The 18,159-nt window shown below is 42.0% G+C and overlaps 1 long non-coding RNA gene across 1 annotated transcript in view; it reads left to right on the top strand.

The window, feature by feature from the left end:
• The window catches only part of LOC103551784 (uncharacterized), a 91,395-nt gene that overhangs the window by 32,426 nt on the left and 40,810 nt on the right, over positions 1 to 18,159 (top strand). The gene's annotated exons all lie outside the window — the stretch shown is intronic.

Here is an 18,159-nt window from a genome sequence, read left to right as displayed (position 1 = left end):
AACCTCAGTTGTCCAGACCACTATTGGGTCCCAGTTGCCTTGGCTTGGGTAAACTAGAGAGAAGTGGTTCCAATGCTGTCTAGAAAGCTCTATTTGTCAAATTCTGGATCCCAAGCCTTGGCTCGGTTTAAGACTTCAGGACACATACATATATATATTTTTTTTGTTGTTGTTAGATAAATTGTTTTGTCCAAAGTTATAAGTACATGCTCACTATAGTATAATTTGTACAATATAGAAAAATAATACGAAAAAGAAGAAAATTACTCTGATACTACCTAGAGACAATGACTGAGTTTGGGAGTGTTTCCTTCTGCTGTTTCTTATGCAGTTTTGCTTTTTTTCCTATCTTACAATATTGCACTCTAGTTTTTTCACTTGAATTATAACACGAATGTTTTTCCATTTTACTGTGAAGTCTTTTTAATAACATATTTGATGATTGCATAACATTCTATGGAATGCTGTAGCATTTCAGGTAGGACATAGCTTGGTAGAGGAGATGGCAATGTACACGTAAAGTCAGCTTTGATTATGTTGCCAAATTACTTGGGCAGGAATATAAAATCTTATGGACAAAAAAGGTGTCCTCAGAGGGTGGGAACAGATAGATGTAGCGTATCCCACATAGCTTCTCTTGCTCTGCACTGATCCAGATGAGGCACATGGCTTCAGCTGATACTCTCCATAATAGGTCTCTGGATCTGGAAGGCTCCACAACTCTCTCACCAGCCCTTGTATCGTTGGAAGAAATTACACCAACAAACTATGTACTTTTGCCGAAGATAATTATTACAACACCGACCTTTCCTGGAACCAAACTTAGCAAGAATAAGTGATGCTCTTGTCTTAGAGGATGTGTCAGTTATCAATTTATTGCCTTACAGTTACAATTCACTCTTCATTGCCTGCTCCAAGAAAATGTATATGGGCCTTTTAAACATTTTTTGTTTGCCAGATGATACCGTGTTAAGCTTTGGCAGTAGAAAGCGCCTGAAAGACATTTCAGGAGGAAAGAATTTTGCTCCCTAAACAGACTCCTAGAGTGCATGTGACTTCTCCAGCACCTGGCTTCTGCCGTGCATGGTAGGCAGCAGCACCCAGTGCCCAGCAGCTTATTCTTGCCCCTCTTCCTGGTGATTTTGTGGTGGCATGCCTCCAGTGAGTCATCTCCTGTGAACAGCTTTCCCAACACCCTAGAGAATGGATTTCCAGCAAGTCCCAGATAGCAGATTTCCAGCAAGTTTCACCAACATGGCACCATAGCAATTTCTCTGCCATTCGTTGAGCTTTGACTGTGACCTCTCCAGTGAGGTCTGAATTTTAGCCCTGGTTGAGGAGAGGCTAGAAGCATTCTGTGGGCACTCTATCTCAGCCCTGGGAGGTAGTGGCTGCTCCTTAGTCCCATATTCTTTAGAGTTCTCTTTACTTCTTAGTAGCCAGTTCCTTTTTACTCCAATCTCTTGATATGATTAGTAGTTCTTTTTGTTAAACATTCTTGCTCAAATCACCACGTGTCTTCTTTCTCCTGATGGGACCCAGACTGATAAAGTGAGGAAGCAGAGGGAGAGCCCAGGTGTCTGTCTCTACCTAGTTTCTAGCATGATGGAAAGGTCACTTCTCTCAGTAGTCTACTCCCTGATTCTTAGCCTTCCTGAGCCCCAGATTCCTCATCTGTAAAATAGTGTTAATAATAGTACCTGTCTCATAGAGTTCTTGAGGGTTAAAAGAGATAACACATATAAATTATTTGAAACGTTGCCTGCCACATAGTAAATACTCAATAAATGTTATTGGTCATTATAGTTTAATTTGAGTAGATTTGACATTGAGTTTGGTTGGAGGACCACAAGTACAAATCCAGTTCTTGACAAAAGCATATATCGCAGTTTACTTCACTGTTCCCACATGGTAGACATTTGGTTACTTTTACTATTTTACTATAATAAACAATGCCATAATGAACATCTTTGTGTATAAAACCAATTTATTCTAGGATTTTCTTTCTTTATGAGGGGAGATGGAAAGTCATTTATTCTTAGGGAAGTTCTCCATTAGCAGGAGTTCTGGCCTGATTCAATAAGGGAAGTAGAATTAGAAAGTACAGAATAAATCATTTTGATGATCTCAGTGACTCTGAGATTTCGCCAACTTCTCAAGAACCTCTTTCTGACTCTGCTCCTTAACATGTGACAAAACTAACTTTTTCTTTTTGAGGAAATACTAATATCTAATACACAGTAAGTCCTCTTATCATAGTTCTTAGAAAGTTTTTTGGTTCTAAGTTAGGCACCTTAGAGGTGCCCATTCTGAGTTAGTCAATCGAATTAATCAATATTTATTAAAATGCCAATTGGTTTATAAATTACACAATTTTGGATAGAATTTCAGCAGTGACTTAATAGTATGTGACCTGGGCAATTTATTTTAAGCTTGGAGTCTTGGAACAATTATTTTGGCTTTTCTGAGACTCAGTTTCTTCATCCGTAAAAAGGAGATAATAATGCTCATGTTAATTCATTAATTAATTCAGTTATTCAGTCATTATGTGCCAAATACCCTTCTAGGTGCTTGGAGTGCATCAGTAGAAGATAAAACCCCTGTTCCAAAGGATCTTATGTTATAGTTGGGGGAATAAAAAGGAGGGGGATGGATAATACATGATAAACATAATGCTTAAGTAAATTATACAGCATGTTGGAAGATGGTAAGTGCAATGAAAAATATAGAGTTGGAAAATAAAGGAAAAGGAAGATCCAATGTGTTTGGAAGGATTCATTTTCTAGAAGGATAGTTAGGGTAGGGCTAACTGCCCTATGAGATAACGTTTGAGCAAAGACTTAAAGGAGGTAAATCCGTTAGTGCTGCAGCTATATGGCCAGAAGTATTCTAGGTAGAAAGGAGAGCAAGTACAAGGGCCCCACAGCAGGAGCATGTCAGACATGTTTGAGGAACAGCAAGGACACTGTAGCTGAAGCAGAGTGAGTGAAAGGGAAAATGGGAGGAGATGAACTCAGAGAAGCAAAAAGTCCCAGATCATGTTGGACCTTCTAGGCCATCATCGGAGCTTTAGTTTTTACTCTGAGAGAAATGAAGTGTAATGGAGGGTTTTGAACAGAGGATTGACATGATTGGACTTACATTTTATCAGAATCACTCTCTCGAGTGAGGATAACCCAGGGGGTGGAGGGTGCTATTGCATCCCTGCCTCCTTCCTGTTCCCTTCCACATGGAGGAGACAACATGGCAGCTGTAAGGGGAGTTGGAGAGTCATGCAGAGGCATGGGCTGAGGTTGGGGAGGTAAATGCTGGTGGGCCGGCAGCTGAGAATACTGCAGAGAGGAGGCGGTGTAGAGGTGGTAGGCATAAGAGACAGCCAGCATGGTGGGGGGTTGATTATATTGAGCAAATTAGTAAATTAATTGCACATATAAATAAATATAATGAGGATAATGGAAGCTAAGTTTCTCACTGTTGTAGAAGAAATTTACAAGCACAGAAAGGGGAAAGGCTAGAAGGAACTCTAAAGTGTGGTTTTGGAATTGGAGGTATCAGAATGAACTCTCTCAGTCTCTCATTATAGATATAAATGCATGTGTCCATGAATATACATATACGTATCTCCTAACTATGTCCACTGAGAAGCCTTACAAACAATGGCACCCTAGTAACAATGAATACAATTATCTACCCAGATGTTGGTTTCTAAATACCATCCTGCACTAAAAGAAGCCAGGGGTCCTTGGAGAAATGGCCAATGGCTGATTCCAGGGTGGGGGCTGGAAAGTATCAGTGAACCTAGAACATCTTCTTATGCTGGAAAATAAGGAAATACTCACTGAATAATGAGGACATTTCCAAAGGAAACAGGGGCTCCTATTGGCCAAATCAGGGACAATCTTAGCATAAGAAATGGTATTAATGGATTACAACCCATTGAATAAAATAAGAATCCCTGAGTACATACTGGTATAAATAAATAAATGAAAAGGGAAAGCTTGTCTAAAAAAATTGGCTTAGAATGCCTATTAATAAATGTAGAAGGAATAATGGAAATAGAAAATCTCCATTTGGTAACCGTCACAGATGTGGTTGATTTTGGTTGAAGCTGTCAATCAGCTAAGGCTGACTGGTGAAGATTTCATAAGGAACACGGTACTTTTAGATAATATAGGAATAGCTCCCCATAAAATATTAGTCATTTACAAAGAAAAAAAAATGGTGAATTTAAGTGGAGAAATCTGGCAGACATCAACATGATCAGGTGATTAAGGTTAACATCACCATTGGTGGGATGGATTGACTTTGTGTCTTTTGATGAGATACACTGAGACAAGTAAGGCAATTTTTCTGTGGAATTCTTGCCAAGAGTGAATTGCCTGAGTCTCATCATGGGGAAACATCAGACATTCCATGCTGGAGGTTGCTGTGGCCTGAATTTTTGTGTGTCCCCCAAATTCAGATGCTAGAATCTTAATGCCCAATGTGATGGTGTTACAAGGCGGGACCTTTGGAAAGTGTTTAAGTCATGAGGGTAGAACCTTCATGAATGGGGTTAGCGCCTTATAAAAGAGGCTCCAAAGAGATCCCTACCTCCCTTCCATCATGTGAGGACACAGCAAGAAGGCTATGGATATGAACCAGGAAGATAGCCCCCAGCAAAACACAACCATGCTGGTGCCTTGATCTTGGTCTTCCTAACCTCTGGAGCTATGAGAAATAAATGTTTGCTGTTTTTAAGCTACTCAGTCTGTGGTATTTTGTTATAGCAACCTGAATGGACTAAGACAGAGGTTATCCTACAGAATGTATCACACATCCTACAGAGTGTCTAGTTCATGAAAGAGGGGGAAAGACTCAGGAATTGTTCCAGATGGAACGACTCTAAAGAATCATAATAGCTAAATGCTACACATGTTCTTAAGAGGACCCTGGATCACAGAGGAAAAAAAGACATTCTTGGGACAATTAGAGAAATCTGAATGAGATTGGATGGTCATGTTGTATCAATGCTGATTTCCTAATTCAAAGAGTTGTATGCTGGTTGTATAGGAGAGTGTTCTTGTTTTTGGAAAATGCACATTACAGAATACTTTGGGATGATAGGACTTACTCTCAAAAGGTTCAGAATATATAGTTAAAACTATTTCAAAAAGTTTTATTTCTGAAAGAAGACTATTGGAGGTGAGAGATGATGATGACTTAGACCAGGAGGCGACAGTAACAGTGGTGGAAAGTGGTTAGATTCTAGATATAGTCTGAAGGTAGAACCAATAGGACTTCCTGATGAATTGAACATAGGTTATGAAAAGAAAACAGGATGCAAGAATGACTCCAAGAATTTTGGCTTGAGTGTCTGAATAAATAGAATTACCACCAACTTATAAACTACAGTGGGGCAGGTTTTGGGGGGAAGGTTGAGAGTTCCATTTTGGATGTGTTGAGTTTGAGATATTCACTAGACATCCTAATGAAGATGTCAAGTAGGCAGTTAGATACCAGAATTTGGAGTTCAAGAAGAGATCTGGGCTGAAAATATTAGATTTGGGAGTTGTCAGCAAGCAGATGGTTTTTAGTCGTAAGGGGATGAGATCACCAAGGGAGGGATGGTAGATTGAATAGAAAAGAGGACATTCTCAATACTGCTTGGCAGGGATTTTTTTCAGCCTAGGTAAACTCACTCACAAATATCCAACTATGTGAAAATCCATGCCTAAAATCCCTACATTCTTTGTCCTCAAAGAGCTAACAGTTTGACACATGAAAAGAAGATTAGCAACAAAAAAACCAATAATACTATAAACATTAACATTTACACTGTATTTACTATGTGTTAGGCACAACGCTAAATGCTTTATATGGATTATCACATTTCATCTTCACCTCAACCTTATGAGAGAGGTAGTATCGTTTCTATTTTTTGTATAAGGAAACTGAGGGTTAAAGGATTTAAATAATTTGTTCAAGCCCTCGCATTAGTAAACAGTGAGGCTGGGGTTTGCACCCTGTGGTCTACCTACACAGCCTTCAATATGAGTGACTGTGCTATCCTGCCTCAAGTCTTGGACTAGTGCAAAAAGAAGCCTGTAGTGGGGCTCAAGATCCCTCTTGAGTAGCTAAAACGACCAATCCAAACCAACATATTCATACACACACACACACACACACACAATCTGTAGCTGAAGATGTAGAGGATTTGAGAAAATTCCATTCCCCAGAATGACTGCCCCTCACTTACTAGGGGTGCCACCCCCCGGAGAAGAGAAGGGCCTTAGAAACTCCAGTGTGATGGAGGGAGAACTACACGGCGATAAACCCATGCTTCCAAGGACCGTAGTCCAACAACAGGGAGTAGAGAAAGTATTCCAGGCTTCAAAGAGAACCAACTGCTCCTGAGTTCTGAACACAACCGACCCTGTGTTTTTAGGAGCCTTGTCTCTCCTGAAATTTTCTTCTTTTGGCTGACTGTTATTTGCCACTTGTATAAGCTACTGAGCCACATCACTGGTGTGAACAGTTTCAAAGCTTACATATTTCTTCTCGTAATCAGTTTAGTCGATCTTGTAACTATAAAGAGTGAGATGGTAAATCCTGAGCGCCCATTCTGAGTCAGAATTTATGACAAGAACAACGTGCTTGTGCCCAAACAGAACCAAGCATGTATGGTAATATGGCACTTGAAATTTATGTACTTCCTTTTATCCAAGGAACAGAAAGTGCTTCTATAAAATGGATTAAGAGCCAACTGTCTACAGCAGGGGATGAGAACAGTTCAAAATAGGACTGCTGAGGGAATCATTTAATTTCTGCAAGGCCCGGGTTCACACTAAACAACCGTGTTTCCCAATGTTTTATGGAAGTGGTTATAGGAGACCACTGCCATTTCAACCCCTGCTCAGCAGTGATGAATTTAACTGCGTCTTTGCCCACCAGTTGTGTAATTGGAGACATTCTTTCATCACTGCTGTTTGGAACTGGTTGCAATTCAGATCTAGTCTTGGTGTTTGCTGAGGAGATAGATTATCAGCAGAACAGATCCCAGTCATTCCCTTCCACTGTCTAACTAGTTAGCTCTTCTCCTTAGTAAGGGCAACTCTGTGATTCTCTTTGCTAGCTGTAAAAACTCTAGTCCTGTAGACAAGCTCACTTTAATTTACAACCCTGCTATATAATAAAATGGCTTCTATAAAGTGAATACTTTAAAAAAGCCATGGTGTGATAGGGCCTGGTATTAGTTACCTATTGCTGCAGCATAGCGAATTACCCCAAAACCAAAATTGCCTTAAAACAACATTAATTATCTCCCAGTTTCTGTGGGTCCGGAGTCCTTGTGTGGCTTGACTGGGTCCTCAGCTTTAGGGTCTCTCACAAGGCCACAATCAAGGTGCTACTTAGGCATGTGGTCATCTCAAGGCTTGACTAGGGGAGAATTTGCTTTCACTCGTGGTTTTGGGCAGGATTTAGAACCCCAAGTGCTGTTGAACTAAAGCCTCAGTTCCTCACAAGCTTTTGGTCAGAGATCTACCTCAGTCCCTTGCCATCTGAGCATCTCATAGGCAAGAGAGCAAGAGAGAGTGCCAGCAAGAGAGAGAACACTAGCAAGATGGAAGTGATAGTCTTTGTAACCTAATCACAGAAGTGACATCCCACCACCTCTGCCATATTCTGTTAGTTAGAAGCACATCACCAGTTCACACTTAAGGGCAGGGGATTACACAGGTCATGAAAACCAGGAGGCGAGGATCATTGAGAGCTATTTTGGAAGGCTGCCTAGCATACATTGTCTCACTTTATCCTCATAATAATTCTCCAATGCAGTGCTAGTGCTCTCATTTTACAGATGGGGCAATGAGTTCTCAGATCTCTCTACTTGCACCAACTGACACTGAAATTCATCTTTAGTGATTCACAGTGTTCATTCATTTACGTATTTATTCCATGAATATGTGGAATTATAAAGTATGAGGTGTGCTACTGTGTTAGGTGCTGGTAAGTTTTTATTCTTGATAAAGTATAGGTGTACACAAGTATCCTGGTAGTTCTTAGATGAGTGTTCCTTGAGAGGAGGAACTATTCATAAAGTATATATAGCATAGTGCTTAATTTATTGTTATACCAATAGCAAATATTCATAAGAATTATTAATTAATCTATTTTAAAATTTTCAGATATACAACTGGGAGCGCTCTTCTGGTTTTTGAGTGTCTAGGCTCCAATCACTTCCATTTCAGAGATGATGAAACACAGATGAATAGTAGTTATGATGTGAATAACGCCCCAGAAACTGAAGTGCAGAATTTCATTTCAGTCCTATTTATAGCCCAACCTCTTTGTACAAACGACACGGGAAAAGCCGACATGTAACTTGAGTCAGCTCCACATTAAATGCACATCAAGTACACACCGCAGGCATTAACGAGGCTCATCACTGTATTGCTGATGAAATAATGTGTAAAAATAATTCTGTAAATTGAAAAATGCACATAAATATAAAAGATGAATTTTAAAAATTGTTGGTGCTGTGCCTTCCTTAACTCAGAGGAGCCTACAGTGTGCCAAGCACTGTGCTGAGTGCTTCTTAGAACGTTACTCATTTAATTCTCCTCACATCTGCTCCGAAAAGCAAGGTCAGGCCTGGTGGTCACTGTGGTGCCAAAGGGGTTTGGTTCTCTTTGCTGAGATGGCTCTGGGATCTGCGAGTCCTTGGTGGTCAAAGACAGAGAGAGTTCCAAGTGAAACTGTCTTTACTGACCAAGTGAAATCCTGGAGTTTACGGAAGTGGGGATACGGCCCACCACTGTGCCCCACACAAAAACAGGTCTGTGCAAGCGTGCTTGTTCCTTTTAGAAAGATGCAATACCTTTTGAGATAGCAAAAGATGCTCTGGGATTTTAAAATTAGTGAGAGGAACGACTGGTGTAGAGGATTTCTTGATTAACGGAAAGGCAAGAGTTCTTCTGGGGGCCATCATCTAGCAGAGTAGATGTAGCCAAGACACAGTGAAGTGGTCATTCCTGATCCATGCAATTACCCGGAGGTCAAAAGGAAAGACAGGCCCAGTTTAATAAAACCCAACAGCAGGCGTCTAGAGAATCAATAAATGTTGGTTGATGCCCACAGGGCAACTTGGAAGCAAAGTTACTCCAACTGGAAGACCTTTTGCAGATAGTTATTTTTAAATAACAATCTAAGATGTGTAAAAGCAGAAATAGAAATGACTGGTGGCAGGAACCCTGACTTGCTGCCTTGAAATCATTAGTATGCTGTGGTTGATTTGCAGCTTTTTATGGTGTGGTCAAGAGGTCTCAATGATTTAATACCTCCTTTCCTACCACCTGCCTCTCCAAGGAAAAAAAAAAAACCGTGATAAAATATTCTATAGAACCAGTACTCTAAGTAGCAGCCTCTATAGCAACAGAGCAGGTAGGAGGTAGCCGTTGTAGTTTCTTTTACTTTTTTCTCCAAATATCCAGATTTCTAAGTGATGAGAAAACACAAACATCAAAAACCTCATTAGAATTTTGGATTAAAGACAGCTATCTGTCTTGTTTCATTTTTGATATGCCAGCTGATAATTGGGCTATGGTTGAGTCTAAAAATAACATACAGTACATTAAAATAATATTCCTTGGCTACATTTCCAAAGTGGCATTCTGGGACTTCTGTGCATTAATCCGGTAACAATAACAGGATATGCGCTTTTAACTCCCCTGGTGTAGCTTTGAAAATTTAGCCTAAAGCAGCTAATGTTGCCGTTTAAATCATCCTCTCACCATCCTTAGGGAAATGAGGAGATTAAAAAAATGACAACCCAACAGCTCAAATGACCTATACCTGGGAGAATAAGAGAAACAAGGTATTTCCTCTCAGGAACTGGGCTGATCAATATAAATATTTCAAAAGAGCCATCATGCAATAAAGGACTTAGACTTTGTATCCTACTTCAGAGCACCCTGGATATCTCCAGCGTGGACATATCAGGTTTCCCACAGGCAAGGGAGACAGTGTGACCACCAAATAACTGGAACTGAATTGAGTTGCATATGTGTGAGCCTGTGTGTGTGTGTGTGTGTGTGTAGGGAAAGAAGGGGAAGAAAGCTGTCATTATTGTATATGTTTCTGGTAAACGTTCTTTCTTCCCTGCAGAAATTTGGGTGTATCCCAGAAATTAGGTGCTGTTAATCATGTTAGCTAAAAAAAGCATATCCTAAAATTTGCCCCCAGCTCTAAATTGAAGCTGTACATAGCTCTAAATTGAAGTGGCAGGAGTTTTTCAATGATACCATTAATTGCGTTTTATTAATTGAGAAAAAGAGCTTTTGTGTAGCTGTGGTTGTGATGGGCTAGATTTAATCAATGTAGGTACCACTAACAGGCTGGCACTGCTTTTGGCCTGCAATGCCTTTGAATTTCTAAAATGGAAAAGGAGGCCAACACACTGAGCAATTATTTCAGAACAGATTGCCCGTTAACATTTCATAATATCACCGAAATACATCCTTTCTGGGACAGAGCCTTGCTTTGGCTACGAACATCCAAGAGGTGGCAGCACCCCATGCTTTCTTAGCTGGCTGCATCCCTCCAGACAGAGCTCACCGCAGAGGTCTCATCATTGCGTCACCTGAAAGCCAGTTAGCAGGGTGGGGGTGGGGGGAGTGATGGAGAGGAGATACAGCATTTTGCATCTCAGTTCTTCTGGAGAGTTCAGGAAACAGCTGCACGGATTGTTTTAAATGGATTTGAAAAGATTTCTTTTTTTTCTTTTTTCTTCCTGAAATCTTCTGCCCTATGTGATATCTTTCTATGAAGACCACATGGGTACACTTGTGTGTTCGCTGGTTCACTCCCTAAGGGAGGAAGAGTTTCAGTCACCAGGGATCCCCTGGAACCCCATTTTCAGTTGTCTGTACTTGTCTTTATAAACACAGGAAGGTGGGATTAAGACAGCACCATCGACAATCGTCTTTTGGAGCATGTATATGTGCAAGACACTTAACAAGCATTGAGAATGCGACACTGTCCCCACCTACGACAGTTCTCTTCTTCCCTAACTATTCTCCCAGCCCCCTCCCCCATCTCATACTAAAAATACTCCATAGAAAAAATAGCTGTTGAGACAGCATCAAAACCTGCACAAATAAGTGCCAATGTAGCCTGACATGTTAAGTGTCAAATGCCTGTGCTGAAAAGCATCTGGTGACTTGGATGAGGGAGCATCAGGGCTAGTCTAGCCTGGCCAGGGTCCAGGTATCTGGAGAACCTAGCCCTCTACATGTGTATTAGGTGGTTTGAGGGCAAGAGCTGGAACACTGAGGCAACTTTGAGGATAGGGTTTATCCCCAGGATACGGGAGACAGGACTCATGGGTAACTAGTCTTCAGGAGGCCATGAGGAAGCTGGAACTGGGGGTTCAGCACAGTTCAGCCATGGGAGTTCCTACCCCACCTCTATTTGTCATAAGGACTTGGCCTCTGTGTACACCACAATTGCTGCCACCAACTTGGCCCAGCTTTTAGCTCTGTGCATCTTTTCATCAGTTAATTTCTTTAGCTTAATCTTGACTTTGGCACTCTCATACCCTCTGTCCCATAGCTTTCCTATATGGCATGTGCTCTCTATTTATATCTTTTCAACCTTTGTTCCCACTAACAACTCAACGATTATCTTCCCTGTATCTCCCATTCAATATCCAGAAAAAGAAGGGGAGAGAGAGAAAGAAAGAGAAGGATAGGAGAGAGAGAGACTCATTAGTTCAGTTAATCACATAATCACATAGTCCCTCTCTGGGCAGAGCTTTGGAGGCTAGACCACCTTGCAGGGGATGAACCAGACTATGATTGGCAGTCCTTGAGTCACCCTTATTAAAGACTTGCTCAGGGTGCTCCCCAGCCTGAACGGTGAGCACGGCTATACCCTTCAGAAGGGCTGCGGGTGTGGAAGGCACTGACTGACCTTTTGCCCCTTTCTCCATGCAAAAGAAGGAGCAGCAGTGTTCTCTGAGGCTCCATGATGCTGGATGCCCTGGTGGCAGAGTACTGCTGCCCTGGTGGGTTGCTCAAACCCTAGGAAGAGAAGAACTCTTCACCTCTTTGCTTCTTTGCAAGAATTCAATCATGCAGCTTGGAGAACACACTTAAGGGTAGTAATTTACCCTCAACCTTCAATGATTCCAGAGACTTGGAGAAAAGGGAACAGAACCTTCATTTGAACCATGATGTCATGCAATTTCGCACAGCACAGGTTTGTTTGGGCCAGGACGGGGGAGGGGAGTGGTTGGATTAGATACTAGTCTCCTTGTCATAATCAAGTTTTACTTAATAAGATCTGACTTATATTTTAATCCAAAAACAGATTCTCAAGTTCTACCTCTAGGTGCCATAACATATGCAGCAATGAGCAACTTACCTGTTGCCAGTTAGTTGGCAGCATCTTTGGTTATTATAGCCAAGCCATCTGGAGCAGGCGCGAGGGGGGCCCATGGGATATGATGGCCAGATAGCTGCTGCAGTTTCTTAGCCTTGGCCTTCCTCTAGTCCTTTTACTCTTACACTGAGGGCACGTATCAAAACTAGGCAGCTTATTTGCATTTGGTTACTTCCAGTTGAGTCACAAAGAACTTGAGGAGCTTTTTCTCCTTCTGCTATTTGCCTTGAAAGCCTGAACATCCCCTCCATCTCTTCCACTTGTAACCAGTTTCAGCCATAAGGCAGTGGTGGGAGTATGTTAACTGGGTGTGAGGATGAAGCAGGGTGCAAGCTATGGTTAGGTTTTTAGCGGTGGCTGAATCCCTTCAGCACATCTATAGGGATTTCTATATGGTGAATTTGGTCACTAATTGCACTGCTTTGTGACATCACATTTATCATTATCTGAAGTTAAAAAAAATCTATTATTTGATGTTTCCTGATGTTAAGTCTGAGCTCACTGATTAGATTGTAAGTTCCTTGAAAGAAGGGGCTTCTATACTCCTAAGCATCTCTGGCAATGTCGAACACAGTGTACAACGAGTAGGCACTCAATGGATATTTGTTAAGTTGACTTGACTCAACCTCAATTTCATGTTCAGCTCCGGAGATTTCTTACTATGTTCTAGATCCTTTCCAGTCATCCGATTGTAAACCTGGAAGTATAGATTCATTTTGACCAACTTTCCAACTTCTACCTTCTCTTGCTCACTTCAGGAAGAATGGCACCCTACATACTGAGTTTTCTGGCACTCAGAGTCCCATGTTTCTTGTGGGATTAGAAGTGTCCAGGAGTCTTCAGCCTTTGACTTTCTACTTTTCACTTTTCCTCTTAGTTAACTTCTTCATCCACCAGACTATTTTCCTCTCCTATTAGCATAGGTGAAATTATGCTGTGGTAAGAACAGCTTCCAAAACTCAGTGGAGATTCTACCTGACAGAGTGACTCTGGGACCCAAATGGCAGACAGTCTGTCATCTCGGTGTGTGCTGCTGGGATCGCTACAGCAGGGGAAACGAGCATGGATAACTGTGCACTAATTCTTAACTAATTCTACCAAGAAGTGACACACATTACGTCTGATCGTACTTCATTGGCCAAAGTTGCATGGCCTTGCTTACCTTCAGGGGGATGGAGAAGTGCGATCTTTTCATGTCCCTGCAGGAGGAGAGAACCAGAAATACTGGCCATCTCCACAATGCCAACCACACCTCCTCAGAGGGTTTGGAAGCTGTGGCCTTCCAGTTCATCCTTTAGTGAGGCTTGGAATCCTTGAGAATAAATAGACACACTTTGTCCTTTGGATTTCACAGGACTTAAAAAACAAAAACCTGCAATAATGAAGATTTATGTCAATAAAAATGTTCTTTTCTATCTTATATAAATAACTCCTGTTTTTTGGTCAAATCAGTGATCAGAAGTAATTGATGCAACCCTTTCTAAGTGCCATCTGGAAGGAGATGGTTGGCGTAAGCAATCTGACATGTTTAGAGTTGCCAGGCCCGCTCGTGTGTCTGATGCTTCCTACACCTCACAAGCACTCGAAGGCTCCGCAGCTCAAAGACTCCTTCACCATAGAGCAGAGTCACTTTGGACTCATGGGATCCACTTTTTATTCCCTACCCTTTGCCTGCTTAGACTCTGTGGGTCGCAGTGCCAGACCCCAAGTTCTTCCAAAGTAGGCAGAGAGCTGACCTTGCTTACTCAGTCATCTTTTGTTCCTCACTGGCTCAATAACTCCCCTCCCTCCGAAGAATTAATTCTAACCATAAGAACGAGAAGTTTACTCACAAGTGTAATGAGTTTGGTAGTCAACTCTCTTTTAACCAAAGTCAATGGACTATTACTATGACGTGCCAGGTAAGAGCCAACCATGGTGTGTTTGAAAGAGCCTTTTGCATTAGCGTTTGAAGATTGTCAGTCCCAGCTCCCCCATGTTCTAGCTGTGTTACCTTGGAAAAATCACTTGGCTTCTCTGAACCTACATGGGTAAAATCAGGATAATTATACTTACCTTGCAGGATGGAATTTCCTGTCTATAAAATGTAAATTATAATATCTACATCCCAGGGTTGTAAGGATTTAAATTATTTTGACAAAGATAATTTCTGGGCAAAATATGTATGTATAAGTATGTATATCCCAAACTGGGAACTTCTTCCCTCCTTTTTTGCTTGCTAATTAAGAGTCATAAATAAAATGCTGACGAGCTGCAGACTGCCGTCTGTGCTGTAGCTGGAGGGCTGTTTTGACTTTGCCTGACAAATGGCTAACCAGCCGCTCCCACCATGCCCAGCTCAAGTGTTCAGCGCTGAGAAATCCAGCTACTGCCAACAGCATCTTATAAACTTGTCACTGTTTACTTACTTGGTGACAGTGTTTTTGTTCACTGATCATCCCTGAGATTTCACCCGACAGGGCGTGTCTGTTTCCCTCCAAATGCCAAAACGCCATTTAAATACAATCCTTTCTCAAATCACATGAAAATAGTGAGGATTTCTAAATGAGATCTTGGTACCTTTGCAATTCATCCAGTTGGGGTGGGATGTTGTCTTTACAAAGCAGTAGCTGGACATACACGGGGCTTTATTAAATGGGTGTAAACTTCAGATCTGCTTCAATACGCCACTAGCCAAGACTTCCAGGTAACCTGTCGAGTGGTGTGCTGGAGACAGCTAATACCAGCTTGGGAGAACTGATTGTTACAGTTTCAGAAGTTTTGCAAGGTGGTTGATGTCATGTTGATAGATTGAAATCGGCCATTGTGGGAGTGTTTACACCATGAAAATTGGCAAACACTACAAAATCAGGCTTATTCTTCCAGAGAGCTGGTTGGTAAACATTTACCAGGTCACCACAATACAGTATAACCAAGTTTTTGTGCACCTGGGTCAAACCCAGATGTGACTGAGGGTGGGAGAAGGGACATCCCAATCAGAAGTATAAATAAAACCATGGTGCTGAATTAAGGGAGAAAGGGAACTGACTTTTATTGAGCCCCTGCTGTGTGCCAGGGTCTGTTGTAATCTAGATTGAGACTGATATGTAACAGGAGGTGTCTAGCAAATTAATGGGGTGGGCCCACCAAAAACATGCTCATATGAAGGGTAAAGAGACTCCCCGAGCCTGACTCAAAGCCGGTCGTGAGAGAGGAGGGATAATGGTAGGTGTAGCATAGTGCTTGTCCTCAGGTTTCTGTCCAGGCCCTGGCTGAGACCAGCGGAGGATGGGTCAGGGAAAGGCTCTAAGTAAAAGCTGGAAAGGCTGCTTCAGCAGAACTCTGTAGTACGAAGCAGCACGCTTGGATGTGGGGTCTCGTTTGTTCCAGGACTTCAGCTCAGCAGTCTGGGGACACCAAAGGCTTGGCTGACCCACTGGAGTTCAGTGACAGGGACTCACTTGTGAGCACTTTTTCTAGAGTGCTTTGCAGAAGGCCGCTGTCCTATATGAGAAGACAGGAGCAAGGGCCAGTAGACTTTATTATGTGACCCCCCCATATGTACCTTAGACTGGTTAGGCAAGGGGAAACTGGTAGCACATATATTTTCTCAGTGTGTTCTTGCAACAACTGTATGAGAAGGGCATTCTTATATCCATCTTCTAGATGAAGAGACTAAGGATCAGAGAGCTTGAGCAACTTGCCTGATAAGATTCAGAAAGTAAGTGGCGTATCTGGGATTCAAACATGAGATTGTCCACTTCAACTCCCCTGGGGCCTCTGTGACCTTGCTTTACCCCATGTCTCTGCGTATTCATCTGTCCTTTCCTGCTGTCTGGTCTCTCCTCTCTCTAAGGCCAGCCTTTCCACCTGCGCCCATGAATTCTGTGCCCCGCCAGTTCCAGCTTCAGAGTCTGTATAAGGCGCTCCGTTGCTCAGTTGTGCGTCTTTAATCTGTCCCTCTCCACCAACTTCTTTCCCTCGGCCTGTTCATGACTCTTGCCATCTATCACCTGGATTGACTGGCTGTGTGGTGCCTTTCTCAGCCTTCTCTCTCTTGGCCTTTCAGCTGCACCGAACACAGTTCAGATTCTCCTTTATTCTGGAAACTCTCCACCCCCAGCTTCTGTGACGCTTGTTTTTCTCTTCCCTCTCCGGTAACTCCTCTGGCCACTCTGGCTCTTCTCCCTTTTCCCAATCCTTGAACTGTAGGCATTAGTCCAAGAGTCTGGTGTTGGTTCTCTTCTTCTTCAGTCTTTCCCCTTAGAGGTACCCTTTGGCTTCAGCTCTCTATGCAGACAATCCCAAATCAATATATCTATAGGTCTGATTGAGAAATGAATGGAAATAACTTGACTGGGTCTCCAGGGCCAAGAACAGACTTTGGCATGTAATAGGCACTCAGTAAATAAAAGGGATTTCAGATGAAGAGAACATTGTGAATAGAGCTTGAGCATATGCGCATTAATTTATTTGAAAGTTTACCCCCTTTAGGCTCTGAACTCCTCAAAGTCAGGAATGCTGACTTTTTCCCATTTTTGATTCCCAGATCCAGCATGATGTATAGTAATTGTTCAATAAATGTTTGTTGAGTGAATGAATCAATCCAGCTTGCTGATAACTTGGTGCAAAATTGTGGCAGTCCTTATATAGGAATTTAGACTTTATTTTGTGTGTAGTGGGCTTGAAGCCATTGAAGGCTTTTTCTGATTTGAGTAATTCAATTGGAGCCGAGCTCCAGGATGACTCATTTGGCTGCAGTCAGTGTTGAAAACTTTGCGCCATCTTCCTCCCTTGCCCTTGCTGTTCCATCTCTAATCAGTGATCCAATCTTGTTGATTTTACTTCAAAATATGGCTTTATGGCTTGTATCTGTGTTTTTCTTTCTATTCTCATGGCCACCTCCCAAGGTCAGCCCTAATTACCTCTTGTCTGGACTTCAGTGCTGGTCACTCCCACTCCAATCGCCATTTATCCTTTTTCTGTGTGCCACAGTCTTTGGCTTTTCTACTAATGGCTGGCTCTGTGTTTGAAAAAAAAAAAAAAAAGAACAAAGCTGAATTGGCTCTGGGAAAGCAAGGATAAAGAGGGCTAATGTAACTCTCCATTATCTGCCTTTAATCCTGCAGGCCTTTTAAATCTTCTTGCTGCTTTGAGTTGTACCCTTGAGTTGCCTGAGTGAGTTTATTCTTTCGTTGCGCCTCATAACAAAGACTAGGATCCCATCCCCACAATAAAGCTGCATTGTAGGAGGAAGAGAGTGGACCATGGAAAGGTTGTGCTTGACTATGATGTTGAAGAGAGGCAAAGGAAATGGAAGAACAATCCTTTAGGAAAGGGAGGACAAGAGAAGGAAGAAAATAAAAGAGGAGATCGGGAGGTCTTTGAGATAATAATATTTCTAGAAGAGAAGAAAAAAGGAGGGAAAGAAGGCAAGAGCTGAGCTCCTGCCATTTTGTCATAGCTAATTTTGGGTAAACCCCTTTCTGAAAATGTTTTCTTAGAACTTTGTGAGTCCAGTATTTAAAATAGTGAGCTAATGGACTTTAGGAGACCTCTTTGGGGATTCTTACACTAGAGAGATTAGTAACTAGGTCAGGGTTATGCGAAGTGTGATCTGCCTTCTGCAAGGAGGTGAGTACAAAAATGATAGGAAGTATTTAGAAACTTTGTAGTAATTGGACATTGCCACTGTGATGTGCCGGAGGTGGGTGGTGCTGGCTGGAGAGAGCCGATTGTGGGCATTTCTTCCCATCT

Source organism: Equus przewalskii, chromosome 2 (assembly GCF_037783145.1).
Source record: "Equus przewalskii isolate Varuska chromosome 2, EquPr2, whole genome shotgun sequence".
In the NCBI taxonomy this organism is placed as follows: domain Eukaryota; kingdom Metazoa; phylum Chordata; class Mammalia; order Perissodactyla; family Equidae; genus Equus; species Equus przewalskii.
The sequence above is the reverse complement of the archived record's forward strand: the minus strand, read 5'-3'. Positions and strand labels throughout refer to the sequence as shown.